Source organism: Aphelocoma coerulescens, chromosome 1A (genome assembly GCF_041296385.1).
Source record: "Aphelocoma coerulescens isolate FSJ_1873_10779 chromosome 1A, UR_Acoe_1.0, whole genome shotgun sequence".
Lineage (NCBI taxonomy): Eukaryota > Metazoa > Chordata > Aves > Passeriformes > Corvidae > Aphelocoma > Aphelocoma coerulescens.
In genome coordinates, this window is record NC_091014.1 from 40189350 (window position 1) to 40209312 (window position 19963).

At 38.6% G+C, this 19963-nt stretch overlaps 1 protein-coding gene across 6 annotated transcripts in view; it reads left to right on the plus strand.

The window, feature by feature from the left end:
* SYT1 (synaptotagmin 1) overlaps positions 1 to 19963 on the plus strand; it is a 339727-nt gene that overhangs the window by 33269 nt on the left and 286495 nt on the right. Inside the window, exon 1 of one of the 6 annotated variants that reach the window (XM_068999524.1) lies at positions 15351 to 15419. The exons of the other annotated variants lie outside the window; for them this stretch is intronic. The gene's annotated coding sequence lies outside the window, so the exon portion shown is untranslated. Of the gene's footprint in view, positions 1 to 15350; positions 15420 to 19963 lie in introns of those variants that run through there. 6 annotated transcript variants of the gene reach the window in all.

A 19963-nucleotide genomic window follows, 5' to 3' on the forward strand; every position in this document is an offset into this window, starting at 1 on the left:
GGCACTTGAAAAAAACCCCACAAATCAAACCAAACCCCAAACCTTGTCTCTTCTGGTTTACACACCCAGTTGGGGTCACCTTGGTCTCCTGCAGCTGGTTTCTCCCCCTTTGTAGTAAGTCTGCCTTCTCTGACCTGGGGCAAGGGAAACAAGTCTTTTTTGATATGTTGGTAGACTTGCCAGAAAGTATATACAGAGAATAATTGTACTTACTTCTGGTTAAAATAACTACTCTTCTTTGTTTTTTTCACTTGATAATGTTGTCACATTAAAATACAGTTGTAAAATAACATAGTAAGGCCCTTATGAAAACAGTGACATCCACCAAAGTCAGTAGGTAAACAATGTCCAGATCTTGACCAAAACAAGTGTCAAGAGTGCTTGGGGTAAACAAATGTCAATATGCCTAATAAATGTATCACAATCTATCTGGGTGGCATATTCTGGAATACTGTAGGGCAATTTTGGCAACTACCTTGGATGATCCCCTTCACAAAGTTTAGACAGAAGGAGAATACGAATGGTCAGTACTGTGAAAAAGCCTTGATACCTGTGTGCTTTATAACTAAACTTGCTTTGTAGTAGGAGAGTTGTGTCAGATGTATAGTTTGATTGGGCATAAAAACAAAGTTACGTTTCTTTCTTAAACTGATGTGTTACTGTGTAAGTTGAATCTTCTCTTCCCCTCAGTCTTTTATATAAACACTATTTCCTTAGCGCTTTACGTAGTGCTCTTCAGGTTCAAAACCCTTTACACAAATTATTGTAATTAGTTCTCACATCTCCTCTGAGAGAGGTAAGTAAATATCATTATCCTCATTTTTACAGATGGGGACTCTCATGTGGAGAGGTTAAGTAACTTGCCCAAGGCCACAAGGGGGAATATTGTCATAGCTAGTCCTGAAAACTCAAGAGCTGTTACCTTAGTCCTTTACTTCATTTGCTAGATAACAACTCAAGTTGTTAATGGTTACTTCTGCGTTACAGAAGCTTGTCCTGTGATTTTACTCCCCGTGTCTTAGCAATAATTTAAGCAAGGAAGAAATTGGATTTTCAGTAGTTAGATTTATAGTGTAGTAGTACAGCCTTCTTCAACAGCAATGCCAGGTTACTTTCCTGCTATGCCTATAATTAAGCAGAAAAGGTAGTAGACAGTGCCCATTACAGTCTTCCACGTGATACTGCCTAGTCCACAGAGACTTTGTCAGTTCAGGTCATGTTATGCCTGCAGCTCTGCTTTGTTGGAGATGCAGAATGTGCAACCTGTGGAGATTTTTCCAAGCTGCAAATGTTGGACCTCAGAAAAATACAGATACTGTGTGTGCTTCTGTAGAGAACTCTTTTGTTCTTACATAAAGAACATACAGAAGCAGGGATCTGTGGGTTATTATTTAGTTAATTCAAAATACCACATGCCTTTTGTTATGTTTTGCATATTTTGCTATTTTGCATGTTTTGCTATTGTATTGAATGTCTGAACAAAAAAAATTCTTGTCTCTTGGTCCCCAGCTAGAGGATATTTAAGGAATTGAGTTTGCTGTTTGGATTTTCTGTGTCTTGAGCTTTGAGGAAAGGTTAGTCACAATGCAAAGAATTCAAAGAATTTAGAAGACTTCTCAATATTGTATTTTAAAAGGATGATCAATGGAAAACAATGGGAAGGAATATGGATATTTTAGAAATATACTGCGTGTCTTTTAACAGCTATACCATGAAAAATGGAAATGTAGCTGGTACATATAATGAATGTAATGTTAATACAACTAGTTTCTTTTAGATCCACTCGCTGTTAGACTGTGCTAACATTAACACAGTGGTACAGTGCAGGAAGCTGTGAGGGTCAAGTTACCAATAAATGTGGAAATGAGTGAATGTGTACAGGTTTCCAGTCACACAAGAAGTGATGGAGGACAAATGGGAGAGGGGAAGTTTTAAAGGAAACTTATCCAAGCAGTAGTTGTAATGATTAAGATGAGAACTCAAACTTTGGATGTAGTTCATGCCTTCTTGTTCAGTCAGACTTTTCCTTTGCTAACTTGAATTATTGTGAGGTTTTTGTATCATTTTGTAGTTTCATAGGGACAGATGTGGAACTTGATTGATTTACCCACAAAGACAGAGGCACCTGGTTGGGTTTTTTTTTGGTATTTCATAGAGATTTCTCTGTGGGGCTGCTGGGTGCTACACAAGAGCCGTGAGAGATCCACATCCTACTTCTGGGAGATGCTTGGTGTACTCAAGGGTATGTTTGATAGCACCACATGCCTCATTGGGGCTTCTCTGATGTCATATTCTGAGTCCTGTAAAACACTTAACAAGTTATAAACCTCTTTCTCAGTTGCCTCACACAGACATTTATACCAGAATGGAAAGATGAAAAGGTGGAAGGAGCCCAAGCAAGAGTGACGTAACACGCTTTATGAATCCAAGTGAAGGAAAAAATACTGAGTATTTTGCCAGACATTCTGGGAGCTGTGTGCTCAGCATATGTGCAGCAAGAGACATTTGATCAGCTACCACTGGGGTGGCAAAATTAGTCATCAGTGGAAGTGTTAGGTAGTTTTTCATGCTAATGATTAAACTAACTGGAGACTTCACAGAAAGTCAGGATGTAAAACTTGAAAAATTAAATTGCCATTTGCTAGCATGCTACCCAACCTTCCTTCTAGACACACATAATCCCTTTTATATTGAATTATGGATTATTTTGTCTGTAAATTAAACCAAAATCTCTTCAGAAAAAATCAAATCACATATAACTGTTTGTAGTATGTATTATCAAAATAATCTTCCTTTGAGTGTCCTACTCTTTGGTTTTAAAACCTATGCATTTATTTAGATATGGTTTGCAAGGGTTTTATTCTGTTAGCTATGCTGAAAATGGTCCTTTTTGTTTTTTCACAGTATGAATACTGAATTATCTTCAAGTATTTGTGTAACTCAAAAGTAAATACTCTCTCTGTCATTGGATTTTACCAATTAAAGGAATTAACTATGCATAATAATTATTTAAATTTCTCCATCTCCCTATACTGAAGTCACTGAGGTTTGGTTGCTTTTGAAACATCATCTAGAAATCTTGTTAGTAAAACTTTATTGATATATAATTATTCTCTGTTATTATTAACTAAGGGTGTCCTTCTCTTTTGCTTTGCCATAGTGGCTATCATAGCTTGCTGTGTGAGATCACTGCACGCAGTTCAAGATTTTGATTTACTTTTTTTATTTGTTTTGAAAGCTCTTTGGCATAATTTAGATGATGAATGTGCCTCACAAAAAAAGCATGAAGATTTGTGTGTTGGTGATGAAGAGGTAGGTGTGATTTCATGGGCTCTGACTTACGACGCTCTTTCTTTTCTGGCTCCATGTCATTGCTGCCAGCAGAATCAGCAGTGTAAGCCTCATACCTCCTGCAGTCATGATATCTCAACTACTCAAATTCTACGAAGCTGATTCTGTTTGAATTTTGAAACTTTATATCTGGCCACCTGTGTTACTCCTATGTGTTTATAACAGTATGCAACAGAAGGACAGGGCTACTGAAAAGACAAAGGAGAAGGTAAAATATGGATATAATAAAGGCAAAGATTGTTTAGATAAATGTTGAAAGTAACTTTTTGGAGACCTCTAATCAAATATAGGCTATGTTCTTTTTTAAACAGAAAAGAGAATTTAGAAAAGAAGCTGTGTATTCCTGTTGTCTGCTTCCTTTGGGCATCTTGCAGGTGGGTAGCAAGGCCTGTTGATAAGGAAAGCAAACATTGCTCTTCCAAATTTACCATCAGGAGCAGAAAGAGGAGCCAGAGAAAAAAAAACCCAACACTGATTATATCAAGATCAGGAGTCCTTGGTAATGGATCCATAGGTTAAATTAGAGCAAAGGATAAGCTAAGATCAGAAGTCAGGAGCAAACACTGGAATGAAAGGAATGAATAAGGCAGTAAACTCCTCCTGCTGCTCAGGGGTCTTCCCTGTGGCTGCCTGCTGACTCCTTGGGGTAGGTTCTCTTCTTGCAGAAGACATCACAACTATGACAGCTGATTTGCCCCCAGAAAATGATTCATTATTGTCCATGTGTGATAGGGTCTCTAAAAGTGATGATGTCAGAAGGAAGTATTGCAGGATTGGAGAAGACAACAATTTCCATGCAATCCCCACTTTTTGGGCTGCTGTGCAAAATTCTGAACAAATGCTTGGAAACAAACGTTTTCAAATGTCATTCTTTCTAGAGAAAACAGTATCTTAGGATGAATATACAGGGAGAGTAACAGCACAAAGTATTGAACAATTATGTTGCCATTTTCAATACTATATTCACTTCTCACCAAAGAATTAATGTTCTGTCATGTTCAATGCTGAAGTTTAAACAGTTCTCAAGAAGTCCTTTCTCTTCCTGAAATCTGTGGTGCTGCTTTGTTATGCTAATCTGAGTAATAGCAATTATCTTTAAACTTTAATAAAATGTAAGTTGCATAAAGAGTAATTTTAATCAGTCTATAGCATCCAGATACTCTTGGCAGGGTAGATTGCATCCTTCCAGGTAATGTTTACTTGGATTGTAATACATGAATAAATGGCAAGCTAACCTGGCTGCAGTTACTAGAATCATCTTCCTTTTTCTCAGGGATGCTTCTGTTTAGTGTGATTATTAACTGTTCAGCTCACATTAGGTGCAGAAATATACACTTCTTCTATCATCTTACTTCAGAGCAAAAAATATCCCAAACCTCTTATTTATTTGCACATACAGGAATTCTGGACCAGGCAGTCACTTTTTAGACCTTAAGGACCAATGCAAATACTCGTATAGATGGTCTGAATCTTTCCCTGGCTTTTAATGAGAGATTGATCAAACTTCAAAATAATCCTTCTGAAAGGACAACAAAACAACTGAAAAATAGTCAGATATTATGTAATACATACTAAACTTACAAAAATGAATCATGTAGCAACAAAAGTGGGTGCTATGATTACTAGCTTTGACAAGGAAATTGCTGTTGCCAGGAAAAGTCCAATTACTTGAACAGCTCTAATAAATAAGCATGAATCTTCCTTCCCCCTTTTTCTGATAGGATAGGGAAATGAGGTTTCAAGTTGGAGCTAGAAAATAAGTACTCTTAAAAGTAATACTCTTCAATTTTCTTTTATAAAAACTTAATTTGTTGTGAATTATCTATGAAGTTATACCGGCTGCAGGAATGATAATCTGTGATTCTGTTGAATGATAATTACACTACTGATGACTTTAAAGAGTTTATCATTTGATACAGCCCTGCCTGGTAAAACTACAACTTGTAACGTGTGCTAAATTAGGGTTTTAGTTGCATAGGGAAAGGGAGAGACAGCTTTTGCAGTGCCTTGTTCTATAGCCTTTTGCTTCAGCATTACAATTTTTAGAGGACAGTGATTTTTTTTTTTTTAAAGTGAAATACAGAAATTTGAATTAAGCTTAATTCAAGTAGCTAAATAGTGGCAAGCTGTTTTGCAAATCTAGTTATATCTGTAAGCTAAATTTCTTATTAAAATAAGTATTATTTTTTCTTTGCAAGTAAATGTGAGGGTTTTTAACAGAAAGAGAGAACATGGAGTACCATACCACTGTATTTGGATATAAGTGAAAATACATTCTTCCAGTCTTAAAGTACAGTTCAGCTTTTATTGTGGTGGGTAAGCTAGAGACCATTTTGTGGAACCGGGATATAAGCCTGCGTTGAACTCAGTTGTTCTTCTCACAATTAAGCACACATATGCAGGATAAAATTACAGAGAAGATTAATGTAAAAGCTGTGAAGTCAAGCACTAAAACCTAGGCAGTGCTATTATGTTGCCCAGGCAACTTTATTTCCATTGTCTCTATGTATTAGGACAGGGTTTTTCTCTATGATCATACAGGAATGGAAGAAGCATTTGTTTCTTGATCAGTGTCTCTAGTCTCTAGAGATTATTCTCAGTCTTCTTGCATCCTCAGTCTTGTCTACTGCCCATTTTGTTGTCCAGCTGACATGGAGGACTGAAAGCTTAATATAAAATTAAAGACCCACAAGAAAGCTAAATTAAGGTCGTATCTTGCTCTACATGATACCAGTAAAATGCAAATCATTATTGATATGCATGTTGGAGGAAGTGGATGTGGAATTCATGGTGTTATTAGTTTTGTGCTTTATTATTTAGCTTTCTCTAGCAAGAATAACAGGTCAGATTTAGGATCAGCTACATCTAGCAACTTTTAATAGCTTCAGCCCAACCAAATTTGCATGTATTTTCATGGGTCAGCGCTTTTGGCTCCTTTCCTATATCCTCTCATATTTTAAACAAAACAAGTGGACTGGAAAGAGTGTGGAGAAGGTGGAGAATGGAAGTGAGAGAATACCAGCACAAAGAAAATTACATATTTATGCCTCAGTTCAGTTTTTGAAAATCAGTATTTCAATCTACAAGCTAGTCGTGTCTCTCCCACCCCCTCCTCTGAAGACTGACAAAGTAGGAGATGAAACATAGATTATTTTAGCCCTGTTGTTCAGTCTGCCATAACTGTAAGCAACTAAATAATGACGGTGTACTTAAAAAAAGTTAGTTAAGTGTAATGTGGGTGTTATGAGCTCTGTGATAAATTAATATGAACCATATTTTAATATGAATAATCAGCTAGATACCAGCAAACCTGGATACCAGTTGAAGAACCTGTTACTTCTAGGAATGAATGGTAAAAGGAGGAAGAACACCATGGGCCCATTTGAGCCTATCCTAAAATAATATGGCTTAAGGAGAAAAAGGAAATTAAATGCCAGGTGTGATTATTTTGGAAGTCATGGAAAATTGTTTATGTGACCTTACAAGCCATTTAATAATCAGCGAGACTAGAGAACAGTAAATGTGTTTATTGATCCAACAGTAGTAATTTAGTTTCAACACACCATGTTTAGGGTCTGATTCATGGTGCACTAAAGTGGAAACTTTTCAGTAGCTCATATGGAGCCATCTGTAATACTTGAGGAGTACTTAATTTGGGTGTAGCCTTTCCAGAGTTATTTCTTAAAGGAATAGGTTAGTTTAACTCCAGTATGTAGATTTTTCATTTTTCAGGTGCAAGGGGGAAAATGGTTTTAGATGGCTGGTTCTTAATCAGATGCAAAATGTGGTTGAACTTTATTGCATGAGATAAGCAAACCAGCAAATACCAAAGATTTGTGAAGAGACAGTGCCAGGAACATTAACACTGACAAGTCTTGTCTTGTTTCTGGCCAATCTGCAAATCTAACCTGACAAAGAAATGCATGAACCACAAAGCTCCAAGGTCCAGAGCAATCCTGCCAGGTATAAAAAGCACAGAAAGAAAAAGAAACCAAAAAGAGAGAAAAAAACCAGGCCTTATTCAGGCATCTTAGTGGGATGGAGATCACACAGTTTTATGAAAATACAGAAATACACTGTTCTAAAAGAAAAAAAAATCTTCTCTACAGATTTTCTTCTGTTCATAAATATTTTTTTTTCTCCAGAGGAATGCTGTTGGTGATGATCTGAAAGCCATGCTCTTGAAAAGAGGCTAGCTGAATCTTTGGCTTGCTCTTACAGTGGTGGGAACACATAGCTCACTTTGCTTAGATTATTTCTGAATTTGGAAAGCTGTGAAATTTCCTACTAAAACATGAGTCCAAAACTATTAAGTGTACATGAAAAAAACAAACACAAAACAACAAACTGAATCCACTCAAAAAACACTGTTTGGAGAAGCAATGCAAACAGTCCTACTGTTGTGACAAGCCCCTGCAGTCCAAGGAGCCTGGGCTAGCCTTAACTTTGGCCAGCTAGGCAAAGTTAAGATAAATTAATGGATCTCAGGCCATAACCTCTGAACTTTGGAAAAAGTTGGTCTCCAGGTAAGAAATTCAGACCTTAGTACATTTCAGTTATGTATAGAGCAGATTAAATTGGTTATGGTATATAGCTGGGGCTTCAAAGAGCTGTTCTCAAAAAATATTTCTAGACACCATAATCCACCTGACTAGGAAATGCAAGAGCATCTGTTATTTCTAACTATAATGCTTTTTTTTGTGGACCACAACACATTGGTGTTGACATTTATGTATTGCTCAGCAAAGATGTTTCACAGCTTGAAGGAGAAGAAAACTTTCTCTTCCTCATCACATCATGATTCTTTTTTTCTGAGTGGCTAACTTTAGCAGTAGGAAAGGGGAAAGGTCTGAGCAGCAGCATCAGAAGGGTCACTGAAGGATGACCATTTCAGAATAGCCTTCCCCCTTGTGTGCCGTTTTTTGTTTGAATTCTGCGGCTGCTCTGTTCTTATTTTCTTACTAATTGGCCCCTGTTGCCCCTCCAGGATCCCTCTCAGTGATAACACTTCCCACCATCCTTCATTGTCATTTGAAAGACTGGCACCAGCAGTTGGAGCACTTTATCCGTATACTGGCTGCCATTCCTAAGAGAAGCTGTAACTCCAGGCAAGGAGAGAAGAGAGTGTAAGACCCTAGTAAATTTGCCCACCACAGTGCTGCTGGCCATCTCCATCTGGCACAGCACTCCAGCATGTCTCTGGGCTCCACAAGGTGTTTTGGAAGGCCCAGAGAGTGGCTCATGACATTTCTGCTCTCATGTGACCTCACACAAGTACTTCATTCAGAAATACTCACTAAGAAAATACATTAGATTTCTTTGGTCCCTGTCTCTTTGGTTATGCTCAATATTTGCCACAGAATTTTGACTCCATATTGTTAGTGTTTGCCAAGATCTGATTTCCTCAACCTATCCAATGGAGTACAGTGCTTTTATGTCCTCCGATAAAGAGATTTTTAGCCCAGACATAATATAGTTAACTCAGAGAATGAATGCATCATTACCTAACGTCACTTACTAGCTGGGACACTTTAGGTTGACATCAGATATGATCAGTACACTGTATACAGTGGAAAGATGCTGCCTCTCTGAACTACTCCTCAAGAAAGAAACAGTAGGAAAATGACTTCATGTTATTTCTCTTGCATCTCAGAATGAGTTACATGTACTGATCATTACTGTGAATTACTGCATTTATAAGCCCTTTTTAAAGTGAACAACTCACAATGACGTCTGCAACTTCACTTGATTTCCTCAGTGCAGTCATAGGAGGTCTTTAGAGATTAACCTGTAGCATTGGTTTGTTATGTACATGGAACTCAAACTGTTTTTTCCCCAAGCCAGCAGTTCATAGTGTTATGGGAACATCCCCAAGTCAGTGTCTGTGGGAATTACTAATAAAATTACATCCTTTTATTTATTTTTAAACAGAGAGGATATTTTTCAAGCCTGTTTCAAACAAGAAAGATAAGGAATATGTTTTCGTCTCTCTTGTCTTGTGGCCAAAAAGTTTGTCTCCTTCTAAAGCTTCACATAAGCAAATAGAATCATAGAATAGCTCAGTTGGAATGGACCCATCAGGATCATCAAATACCTCCTGGCCCTCCACAGGACGCCCCAAGAATCACACCATGTGTGAACAAGCTTCTAAAAGCTTGTTCAAACGCTTCTTGCACTCTTACAGGCTTGGAACTGGGACCACTTCGCTGAGGAGCTTGTTCCAGTGCTCCACCACCCTCTGGGTGAAAAACATTTTCCTGATATCCAACCTAAACCTCCCCTTAGTTGGCTTCATGTCACTCCCTTGAGTCCTCCCACTGGTCGTGAGAGAGAAGACCCACCTCTCCCTCCTCCCACCCTTGTAAGGATGTTAAAGGCCATGATGAGGTCTTCCCTCAGTCTCCTCCAGGCTGAACAGACCAAGTGACCTCAGCTGCTCCTCATACAGCTTTCCCTCTAGACCCTTCACCATCTCTGTGGCTCTCCTTTGGACACTCTCCAATAGCTTAATGTCTGTTCCATACTGTGGTGCCCAAAATTGCCCCCAGAACTTGATGTGAGGCTGCCTCAGTACAGAGCAGAGAAGGACAATCCCCTCCCTTGCCTGGCTGGTGATGCTGTGCCTGATGCACCCAGGACAGGGTTGGCCCTCCTGGCTGCCAGGGCACTGCTGGCTCATGTTCAACTTGCCATCAACCAGCACCTCCATGTCTCTTTCTGCACTGCTTCTCCCCAGTCTATGCACACCAGAATTGCCCCACCCCAGGAGCAGAATCCAGCACTTGCCCTTGTTAAACTTCATATGATCAGTAATAAAAGAAACTGATATGGCTAAGGCCTCATTTAGCTGAAATAATGGTAGTCTCAGGTCAGATTACCTCAGGTCACTGAGTTGTCAGTGATCCTGACATAATTTACACTAAGGCTACACTTGGGGAGAACTGTCAACAACTGTGTATTCAAATATGCAGAGTAAGTAACTGTTTAGGGTTCTTTTTATTCTACATTTATTTTGTTACACATGTGTCCTGTGGATTCTTCCACCATGGAATAATAAAGGGACCAATATCAATCTGTCAGGAAGAGATTCAATTCATCCAGACCTTCCTCCCCTTGCTGCAGCAGAGCTACAGTTTTGTGCATTCCCAGCTGACTGGCAGAGCGTTTTCTAAACCCAGAAGAGCATTTTACAGCATGAGCATCTGTAAGCTGTGGCTTCTGGCGTGTGTCAGTAGGAGACATCACATGATGCAGGCATCCTACATACGCTCAGACCGCTTCCTCCCCTGAGACAGGTGAGCCTTTTGGTGGAGTCTCACATCATCGTGTAGGAAAGGGGAAGGTTCCTGAAAGGATGTACGTGTTTCTCCAGGAGCAATTTCTGGGGAAAATGGCTAGCTAGAGTTAGTGCAATAAAGCCTGTATTGTCTTTTTTTGTTTAAATATGCTACTTCTGACTCAAGTATTTTGATTGTCTTACAATTCTTTGACTTCCTAGCAGGCAGCCACAGTAGCAAATAGTAGTTGTCAACCTATTCATTTTCAAATATGTTCAAGTAAAATTTCTTGGTCTGAATGAAGATGTCTTGTAAAGCTTTAGGGTTTTGACAGTTTAGTGCTGAGAGGTAGTAGACAGTCTTGGAAAACTTGAGGGATTTTCAGAAAATAGAAGCTATGCTGTTCTTATTGATGGATTAACTAAAGCTATTTAGTAAAATGATGCTAAATTTTGAGTAACAACATGGGAAGGTGCATGGGTGAGATCTATATTTTTGGTCTTCTACCATGTTCTTTCATCTGGAAGAAACCATGAACTTTTGGGGTTTTTTTACTGTTTGAAAATGTGGAATAAACAGGTGAACCCTAATAGTATGGTATCTGTATTAGATCCCTAGGCCTTTTTTTTGCTAATCTCCCTGATTTTATTATATATTATCTGTCTCCTTTGATTTAGAGACATACATGAATAGTTGGGGTTTTTTGTTTTTTTTTTTAATTTAAAAGCACTTTAAAGTTCTTAAGTATAAACTAGAGGAAGGCTATTTTATAAATGCTAAATTTATTAATGTCTTTTTTTTTTTCAGTTAGCAAAAAACCCGCTGGAATGGTAGGAGCTTTCTGTGAAAAAAGCCCCAAGCAAAACAAACCACTTTTTTTTTACTATGGGCTAGAAATATAACCATAATAATTTCCCAATTAGAACATGTTTTTTTGTCAAACTGGGTAAAATTGAGCCTCTGCCATTTTTGCAAAACAAACCTTCTTATTGCTAATATATTGTCTTTGGTTGTCAGCGTCATCTGTATTATGATTTTAAAACTTCACCAAAGATGACCCACAAAGCTCTTGTTCAGACTTTATATCCAGTATTTTGTGCAAGCGAAAACGGTAGGAGATTGAGTCCAGGCTTAAGGAGATCAACTCTTCCGTAACCATTACTTCCAGGCTGGAACAGGCGAAGGCCTTGCAATTCGCAGATGAGACATCTTGGTGACTTACACCAAGCTACTTCATGAGTATGTTGCAGGGTAGAAAATCCTATGAACCTTGCTTGAAAATCTGGTATTCTCCAGGTTGAGTCAGGGAATGGATATGAGTTCCTCCTTCTAGTTCATATTGCTCTGTGAAAAGAACCAGGAGCAGTAACCAGGACAAAAAGGGCCACAGCTTAAGGATTGTTTCCAGGTAGTTGGCACGAGCTCTGTAAGAGTTAAACGGCGAGGTAAGGCTACCGTGTGTTCCTCACGCGCCCTGTTGTGTCTAGGTACTGCAGCCCATATGGCCTTCTCTCAGGAGCAGTGGGAACAGTGGGAGAACGTGGGTGCCATATGTTCTACTATACCTAGTCACTCACAGGAAGTTAAGGACAATGTGGCAGCTCTAACTTATAATTTCCTTTTATTGGTGTGTGTCTCAGCTTTAATGTCCTCATTTGCATAAGTTTAAATAACTATGTAAATTATAGCTTTGAAACTGACATATGGTATTTTATGTGCACATCTATCCTCTGATGTATACTTAAGGAATACAACACTTTGACTAATAGAGCCCAAATGCTGCACTAGAGACATGTTGCCTGCTTCTAGTGTTCCTGTATTTTATGCTTGAAAGAAAGAAAAAAAACCTCCTTTCATTCCGGGACAGTTACATTATGTAGGAGGCTGTTGAGTCTATCTGGAATTCAGACTGAGCACAGTATAACATAAGCAGTTTGTCTCTTCAGTTACTAATGGTTTTCAGAAGTCCAATTATTTAGATTTTTTCAAAGTCCAGGTGAAACTAAAATTTCTAATAAAGCTTTTGAGGTTATTGATGTAAAATAAATATTGTGGTGCTGTTGATAAATGCATTTTTAGTTTTTCTCTTTTTCACACTTGTGAGATTACAGTAGAAACCAGTATTAATTTGTGCTATAATACTGCTTACAGTTTTCCTGTGCAAAGACAAACTGTAGTAAGGTGGATTCCACAATGTTTAGTTAATGTGACTGCCTTACTGCCTTTATTCTTTTTTAAATGGCAGTTTACTGTATTTAAGGTCCAGAGGACAGTTTATGCTGCATTAACATCATCCAGTTACCTTTTTTTTGTGTGTGTTATACTCAACCAATATCAAGCATAACTTACAAATAGGAAGCAAATACACATAACAGTTATATTCTCATGCTATAGCATTTAATTCTTCTGCCCATATTATGCTATTATTTACTTTGCTCTTTCATCTCCTAACAATGCAGCTGGTGAGTAACTTTTTATGCAGTCAGAGGAGTGATGCAGAAAGCTTTTAAAACTGACATCGTTGCAGATGTCACAGTTTGCCAAGTCTTGGTCTGTGCTTCTACTGCTGATCCTGTGTAGGCTCTGAGACAATGCAAGCTGCTTCCCTTTACTGTACTACCCAATTAGTTTCAAAGCCACAAAAGATACTTGATAGAACCCTGTAGAACATAGTGAAACTAGACAGTGTATGGAAATGTCCCTTGACATCTTCACAGGTTTGGTATTCTGCATGCCAGGGAGCCTTGCAGTCTATCACTGTTACTGCACAACAGTTCTGGACCAGTTGGATACCAGTTCTTCACAAGTCCTTTGCAGTATGTACATGGACATGCTCCTTTATTCTTTGGCTGATTGGAGAACATGAGCTGAATCTGTGGGTGTGAAATACTTTCAAGATGTCTATAAAATAGTTATAAAAGATAGGAAAGGAGAAATGATAGGTAGATTATGCTAGGTCTCTCTGTTACTAAAATTTCATTGGAAGGCTTCTTGTCCATCTCTCCCCACCTTCTCTCCATTCTCCCTTCATCCAGCAGACTTGCTGTGTATTTGAGATTCTGAGCTGCCCAGGAATTCTGCATTTCTGTAATTCTTGATTACATCCATCTTCCTGATTAATTTCCTTCTTGAAATCCTTCAGGAGATCAATACAGATTGGTATTTTCTCCTAAAACTTGTCCTTTTCTTTAATCAGTGTATTTCTTAACTACAATAAAGATCCTTCCCTTCCTTCACAGACATAAATGATTGTTTGTTAGACACATGTTGCTTTCTGTATTGATTAAACAGTTAACAATTCATCAACTCGATGAGAGATAATAGTCTCCCCCTATCTCCTCTTGGAGACTTAGGGCAGGATTTCAGACAATTCCCTGCAAGCAATAGGAAATGTTTCTACTTATTCATCGTCTCTTCATGATCTTTCTTTTCTGTTCCCAGTGCTTAGATTGAGATGGGAATGGAACTGACCAAGAACTGGTTCAGCCCACTTGGTTAGTAAGTTTACTTAGTGCAGTAATAAATGTATATAGTTTCTTGTTGAGAGACGGTGTGACAGTAATTCACTGCTTTGGGCTAACACTGCATTTACAATGGTTGACACGCTAGATCTTCATTCACAGGATACCATGGCACTGGGATAAAGGCAAAGAAAGGAGCAAGTAAAATATATTGTATTCTTCCTTATGTTAGCTGTAATATTCTTTGCTAAGCAGGTCCAGAACTTGCTTAAAAGTCTAGAGTGGAATAAATACCTACTTGTCTATCAGTGAAAAGTGGCTTTTTGCCCATGGCTGATGTACTCTTAAGTTTCATAACAATCCCAGATATGCAGATATGCAGTAAATGAAAGAAAGGCAGTAATAAACATTGCAGTTAAGTCTGTTCATAAGATAAGAATTTTGTTTCAAGTAAATGTGGTTATTTAATTTAGTAAACATGGCTATATTTTCATTCACCTTCATAAAATGGTTTAGGTATACTTGAAGCTTCCCAGAATATGGGTGGCAATATGGTATTTATGTGTAATATTTAATCTGGTCTGTATTTGTCGTAGGAGGCTGCCCACTTTCTGTGCTATACTGGAACTGTGTTGTAAGAAGGGGACTAGGGAAAAAGGATGGTTGATAAGTTTTACAAGAAGAGCACTGACATGTTTCATGTCAGCAAAGCAACTTGTGAGCATAAACACTGAACATTAAAACACTAGCATTTTCTTCAAATTCATACTGTTGTAGCTGAAAATAGAGATTGATCCAGCTTTGGTTTATTTTCCAAAGTCTGTTGGAGGGGGTGTTTTTGAAGGGTGGTGGCAGTCCAGTAGTTTTAGTTTAAGAGAAACTGAGCTGTCTTAACTGATCTGAGAACTTACACCCAGAAATTGCAATAAACTAGAATTCTTCTTCTTAGAGACTCTTCTGTGAGTTGTGTTTCAAGTAAGCATACATATTTAGTTATTTCAAATCCAGATTATAACAACAGTATCAAGTCAATGATAAATGATTGTTGTTCTGTTACATCCTTAGGTATTGTAACATGATTCATCATGTATAATCAATGTGTATATAACTTTCACATGTTACACGATAAAAGAAAACACTTGATGCTTTTTTTTAATAAAGTTTTATGATCCGTTAGTTTACCAGGCTGATGCTGAATTGAGTTACAGTCCAAGCTCTACCAAGCTGACCCTGGGCAAATTATGTACCATCTCCCTCTGAGCTGTTGAGAAAGTGGTGCTGCTCTCCCTGGTAAAATGCTTTGGGATTGACTGAACTGTGTCACTGGAGGGTGAGTTGCTGCTGGTAATGAGTCAATTCATGTGTTCCTACCTCTTAAGATTAGTAGTTAGTGTAGCAAATGGCATACCTCAAAAATGCACCTGTTTGGTTTTTTTTCTGTTTTGACTCTAACTTCATTAAGGTAAAACATTGCAGAGTCAGTGATATAGCACTGGCATTTAGATAGGCTAAGTCTGGTAGGTTAAGCCTGCGTTCATCTAAATTGTGATCAGAGTGATGCATCGTTCTGTTATGCGTCACCTGGACGGTTTCGTTTCTTGCCCACCATCATTAAATGAGTTTTTATTTTGCATTAGTAGGAGGGAGAGAGCAAAAAGACTCAGCTTTCATTCACATTAATAAAAATATTTTTTCGTTTAAAACCAAAATGATTGCTAGCCAGTTAGATAAGGAAACACAGAGAAGTTTCCCCACCCTACCTTGATGGACAAAGTCTGTTATACTGCCTGTGGGCAGGAATGCCAGCTGCCACAGGTGGATGTATAAGTAGTTCAGAAATCTGGATTCACACATTCCTCCACATCCCTGACCTACTTGAAGCAACCCCACTGGAATGTAAGTGACTGGGTTGTTAATGAGCAGATGCTTTTTCATCCTTTTGATGCAGTGAATAGAATATCCACATTGGTTCCTTGCATGGTAGATGATGTACCCAGGCCAGTGTTACCTAGGCTGTAGCTACTACAGTGCAGTGTAACCTGTTCTTTATTAATTTCACTATTTTTTACTGTTACCTTTAAAATGAGTGGAACACTTTGATTAGGAACAAGCTTGATTAGCTCTGCCCATTATGAAGCAATCAAATACTTTTAATTACTTCCATGACTATGTTTGTTTGATAATACTCTTTCAATCTGAGGCTTTAATTGCTTCTCATTTTTCTAGAAGTATCAGTTGAATGAATCTCTCCACTTACCAGTCTCTTTGTGCTTTTATATAAATTTCTGAAGTGTGACGTTGCTATGACTTGTATATATAAGTCAATATTTTTTAATAGCGCCAGGTTCTCCTATTTTCTTGACAAAACTTACAGAAGTATGCACTGTAAAACCACCTTTGAGACTCCAGTGACCCTTTTGGTATCAACTGTTTATTGAAGGTCCCTCATCTAGCATATGCTGCTGGAAAAGCTATCTCATGTTTTTCTTTCTGTCCTCCAGGGGAATATTCCCTTATGGAGCAACCCTCCTTTCTACTTCGGAAGCTAATGACTTGCTTGTAAACATTATAGTCCTTACCAGTGTCACTAAGAAGGAAAAGCTCTGGAATTTATCTGATGGTGTAAGACTGTGAGCATAGCTTCCTATTATTCCAGCCTTGGAGTCAACACAAAGGGCGCCACAGGGAAATGAGAACTCAAACAACGTGACTGGTTGATTTCCACTGTTTTTTCACAGTCCTCTGTAAAGATGTCATGTCTCCAGTTTGAAGGGACCGGGAAAACAAATTCACCCAACTGAGAGCTGAGCAAAACAGATGTAACTTCTTTGGTCTTTTGAGTAGTTTTCAAGGAGACACATGTGTAATGATGCAAAACTTCTTCAAGTCTTGAAGTTAGATACCTCAGAAAATTACCTCAGGAAATTTGAATCACTTTTTCTCAGAGCTAGTTGAATCTTGAATGCTCAGCCAGTTATGTGTAGTAAGAAGTATTGAATATAAAAGCCTCCCTGTTTTTTAGGAGAAATGTACCAAAATAATTGTCTTTGTTTAAGACAGTTTAAAGAGGTGGACACTCTAAAATGATTTACATCCCCTTAGTTTCAACTAGCCTCTTTCCAGGAATAAGGATTGGATATGAGGAGATACAAGTGGAAAAATGACTGTTAACTCAGAAGTGAAACAGCAACAGGAAAAAAAAAAAGAGAAGTAATCACAAGATATAAAATAGCTAAATTTCACAACCCCCTGGGAACAAAGAGACGCCTAAAATGTCAGGGTACCCCACCCTTCCAACACGGCACCTGCCCCAGGAGTTAGGAGACAAAGGGAAAATGGCGGCTAACCCTACCCACAAAATGATGCCCTCAGGTGACCACATGGCTTTAAAGACAAAGGGAAAATGGTGTCAGGTCTCTTCCCTAAAATTGTGGTCCCCAGTTGACCATGTGGTCTGGGAGACAAAGGGAAAAAAGATGGCAGACAAAAAGTACCCTCACAGGAAGGCAAGAGCTTACAGAGCAGTTCTTGTTGTAGATGAAGACCTGCCTCCGGTGCATGTGGCGTCAGCGCTGCCCGCCGCTTTCTCCTGTGGGATGCCACTGGTGTTGGTGCTGATGTGTTCCTTGATGCAGGTCTTATGGTGGGGGGAATGGGTTTGTTGGCACTTGTGTGGGTTGGCCCAGCTCCTGGGACCAGCTCAAGCTTTGCTGCTGATGGGATTTGCAAAGTTCATTCTGAAAGCAGTTTCTAGTTGTGAAATGCAGCTTTTCCAAGTGGCTACAGTTGCAACCTGAGAAACCTGGGTAAAGCGGAGCCTCCGCCTGCGACAAGCATAGCACTGCCAGGTGGAAGAGCAGGTCGGCTTGGGTGCTCCAACCTTTTCTAGTGACCGGCACTTCCGACTGCCATGCAATTCCAGTTCTGGCAATACCGGGTCTTAAAGAGACACTTGACACTGAACCGTGCCGTAAATTAAGTCCCTCCTGATGGGAGAGAATTTTCTAAAAGTCCTTGCAAGGAGTTTCAAAAGGTAAACCGAGACTTTTCCGTGAGTTTCAATGCTTCCATATAGTTGTTTATTAAGTCTTATCAGAGGAACAGAGCCACTAGTGTGACCCAGGTACAGCATAGAAGACAGAAAAGCAGGAGTGAGCTCAATTATCAAGATTTACACAGCCTTTTAAAGATACTTTAACCAATAGTTACTAAAAACGTACATTATTTTCACTTTCCTACCAATTATTCAGTAACACGACTAGGAACTGCGTAATTTTCTATCCAATCATTCCAAACTACTTTAACTGCAGAATATGGAGTAGTAGAAGAAGGAGAAGAAGGTTTAAGAGAACAACAACAATCCTCCATTTTGATATTTTTTACTCTTATCTATGTACTACAAAGAGAAGCCCAAAACCTCTAAATTTTTCACCCTGTGACAATCTTACATAGTAGTCTATCACCTAATTCACGCCACTGTATTTTCTAGTTCTTGTCTGACTGTTGGTAATTTTGAAGCTAAAAGAGTGTTGTTCAGGGGGGTAAGAACCCTTAAAAACAGGCAGAGAAATATTCTCAGCACTCTAGGTTCCTACAAACAGTGACCATTTTGGGGCACAGATGAATGTTGAATACAGTAATGTTTTGGGTTACCCAGGACAAGTATATGTTAATTTTTTTGTATTGTTTTTTACATAACAGGCTAGTCTGCTAGGGTGAGACTCTTATTTTGTAACACAGATACACTCTAGTCTTTACATATGCATTCATTCATATGCTTCCTCTTTCCTATGCATCTGACATAGCTGGGCATGAGCTGGGTTGAACTGTTAATGTTCACCTTTCTGAGAACAGGTTTGAGGTCTGCTATATCCAGGTTAGGTATTTGAGTATGGTTGATAAGATGCAGCCATATTCTCTTCCTCACAGTAACAATAGAGAACTATTCCCATTCTGTTTGGTTGCCCTGCAGTGTACCTGTACAAAAGTTATACTTATAGCATGTTTTACTCTGTTGTATTTTTCTCCACAATAAAATGTGGTTTTTTTTGCTTTCCTGTAGAGATTTGATTAAGAACTTAAATGAAAGATGGAAATACTTATTTATAAGTATTAAGTATTATTAAGTGTTAGTACAAAGTCTTTCAGATTTCACTGTGCTCCCCTTTGAGATCTGACCTATCAAGATTTAATAAAATGTACAGTGTTCAGAATTACTCTGCCACATTTTGAGTTTCTGCTATTCTCTGCAGATGCAGGTTTCTACTAAAATTTCTTTTCATGCTTGTTTGTCTACTAATGGAGTGACAAGTAATACTTAATTCCTTTAAATAAGTGTTATAACTACCAGTGTTTGCTTCAAATGGGTCCAGATGAGTTGTTAGGGTTTATTTTAAGTTGCTCAGTTTCATCTGGGACTAATTCTGAACGTGATACAGGAAAATTTCCGTTGTCAGTGGTTGCACGCTGATTGCATTTTGGATGTAACAGTGCAAATGCCAGTAGAAGGACCATTAAGAGTTGTTTCCACCACCATAAGGGACACAGGAAACCAACCACAGCTAATGTTAAGGGGGTCGGGGGAAATGAATGATTCATTCCTGTAGTCATACACATCATATGAAAATGCTGAATAAAAAGATACAGTCAAGACACACAACAGCTACAAAATTCTATTGTAGAAGTGTTAGAAGGAAATCTGAGAGAGCTAATACATTCATTTCCTGCTTCTGTTGCAAGGGCACTCAATCGGTTATGGAAAGTGAAGAGTTTGAGGAGGCAGGTCGAATTGCAAAAGTATAAGGTGCAAAAACCCAAGGATTATCTCAGCAGTATCCCTCTCCCTTGCAAGGCACCAGTATAGGTTAGTAATTC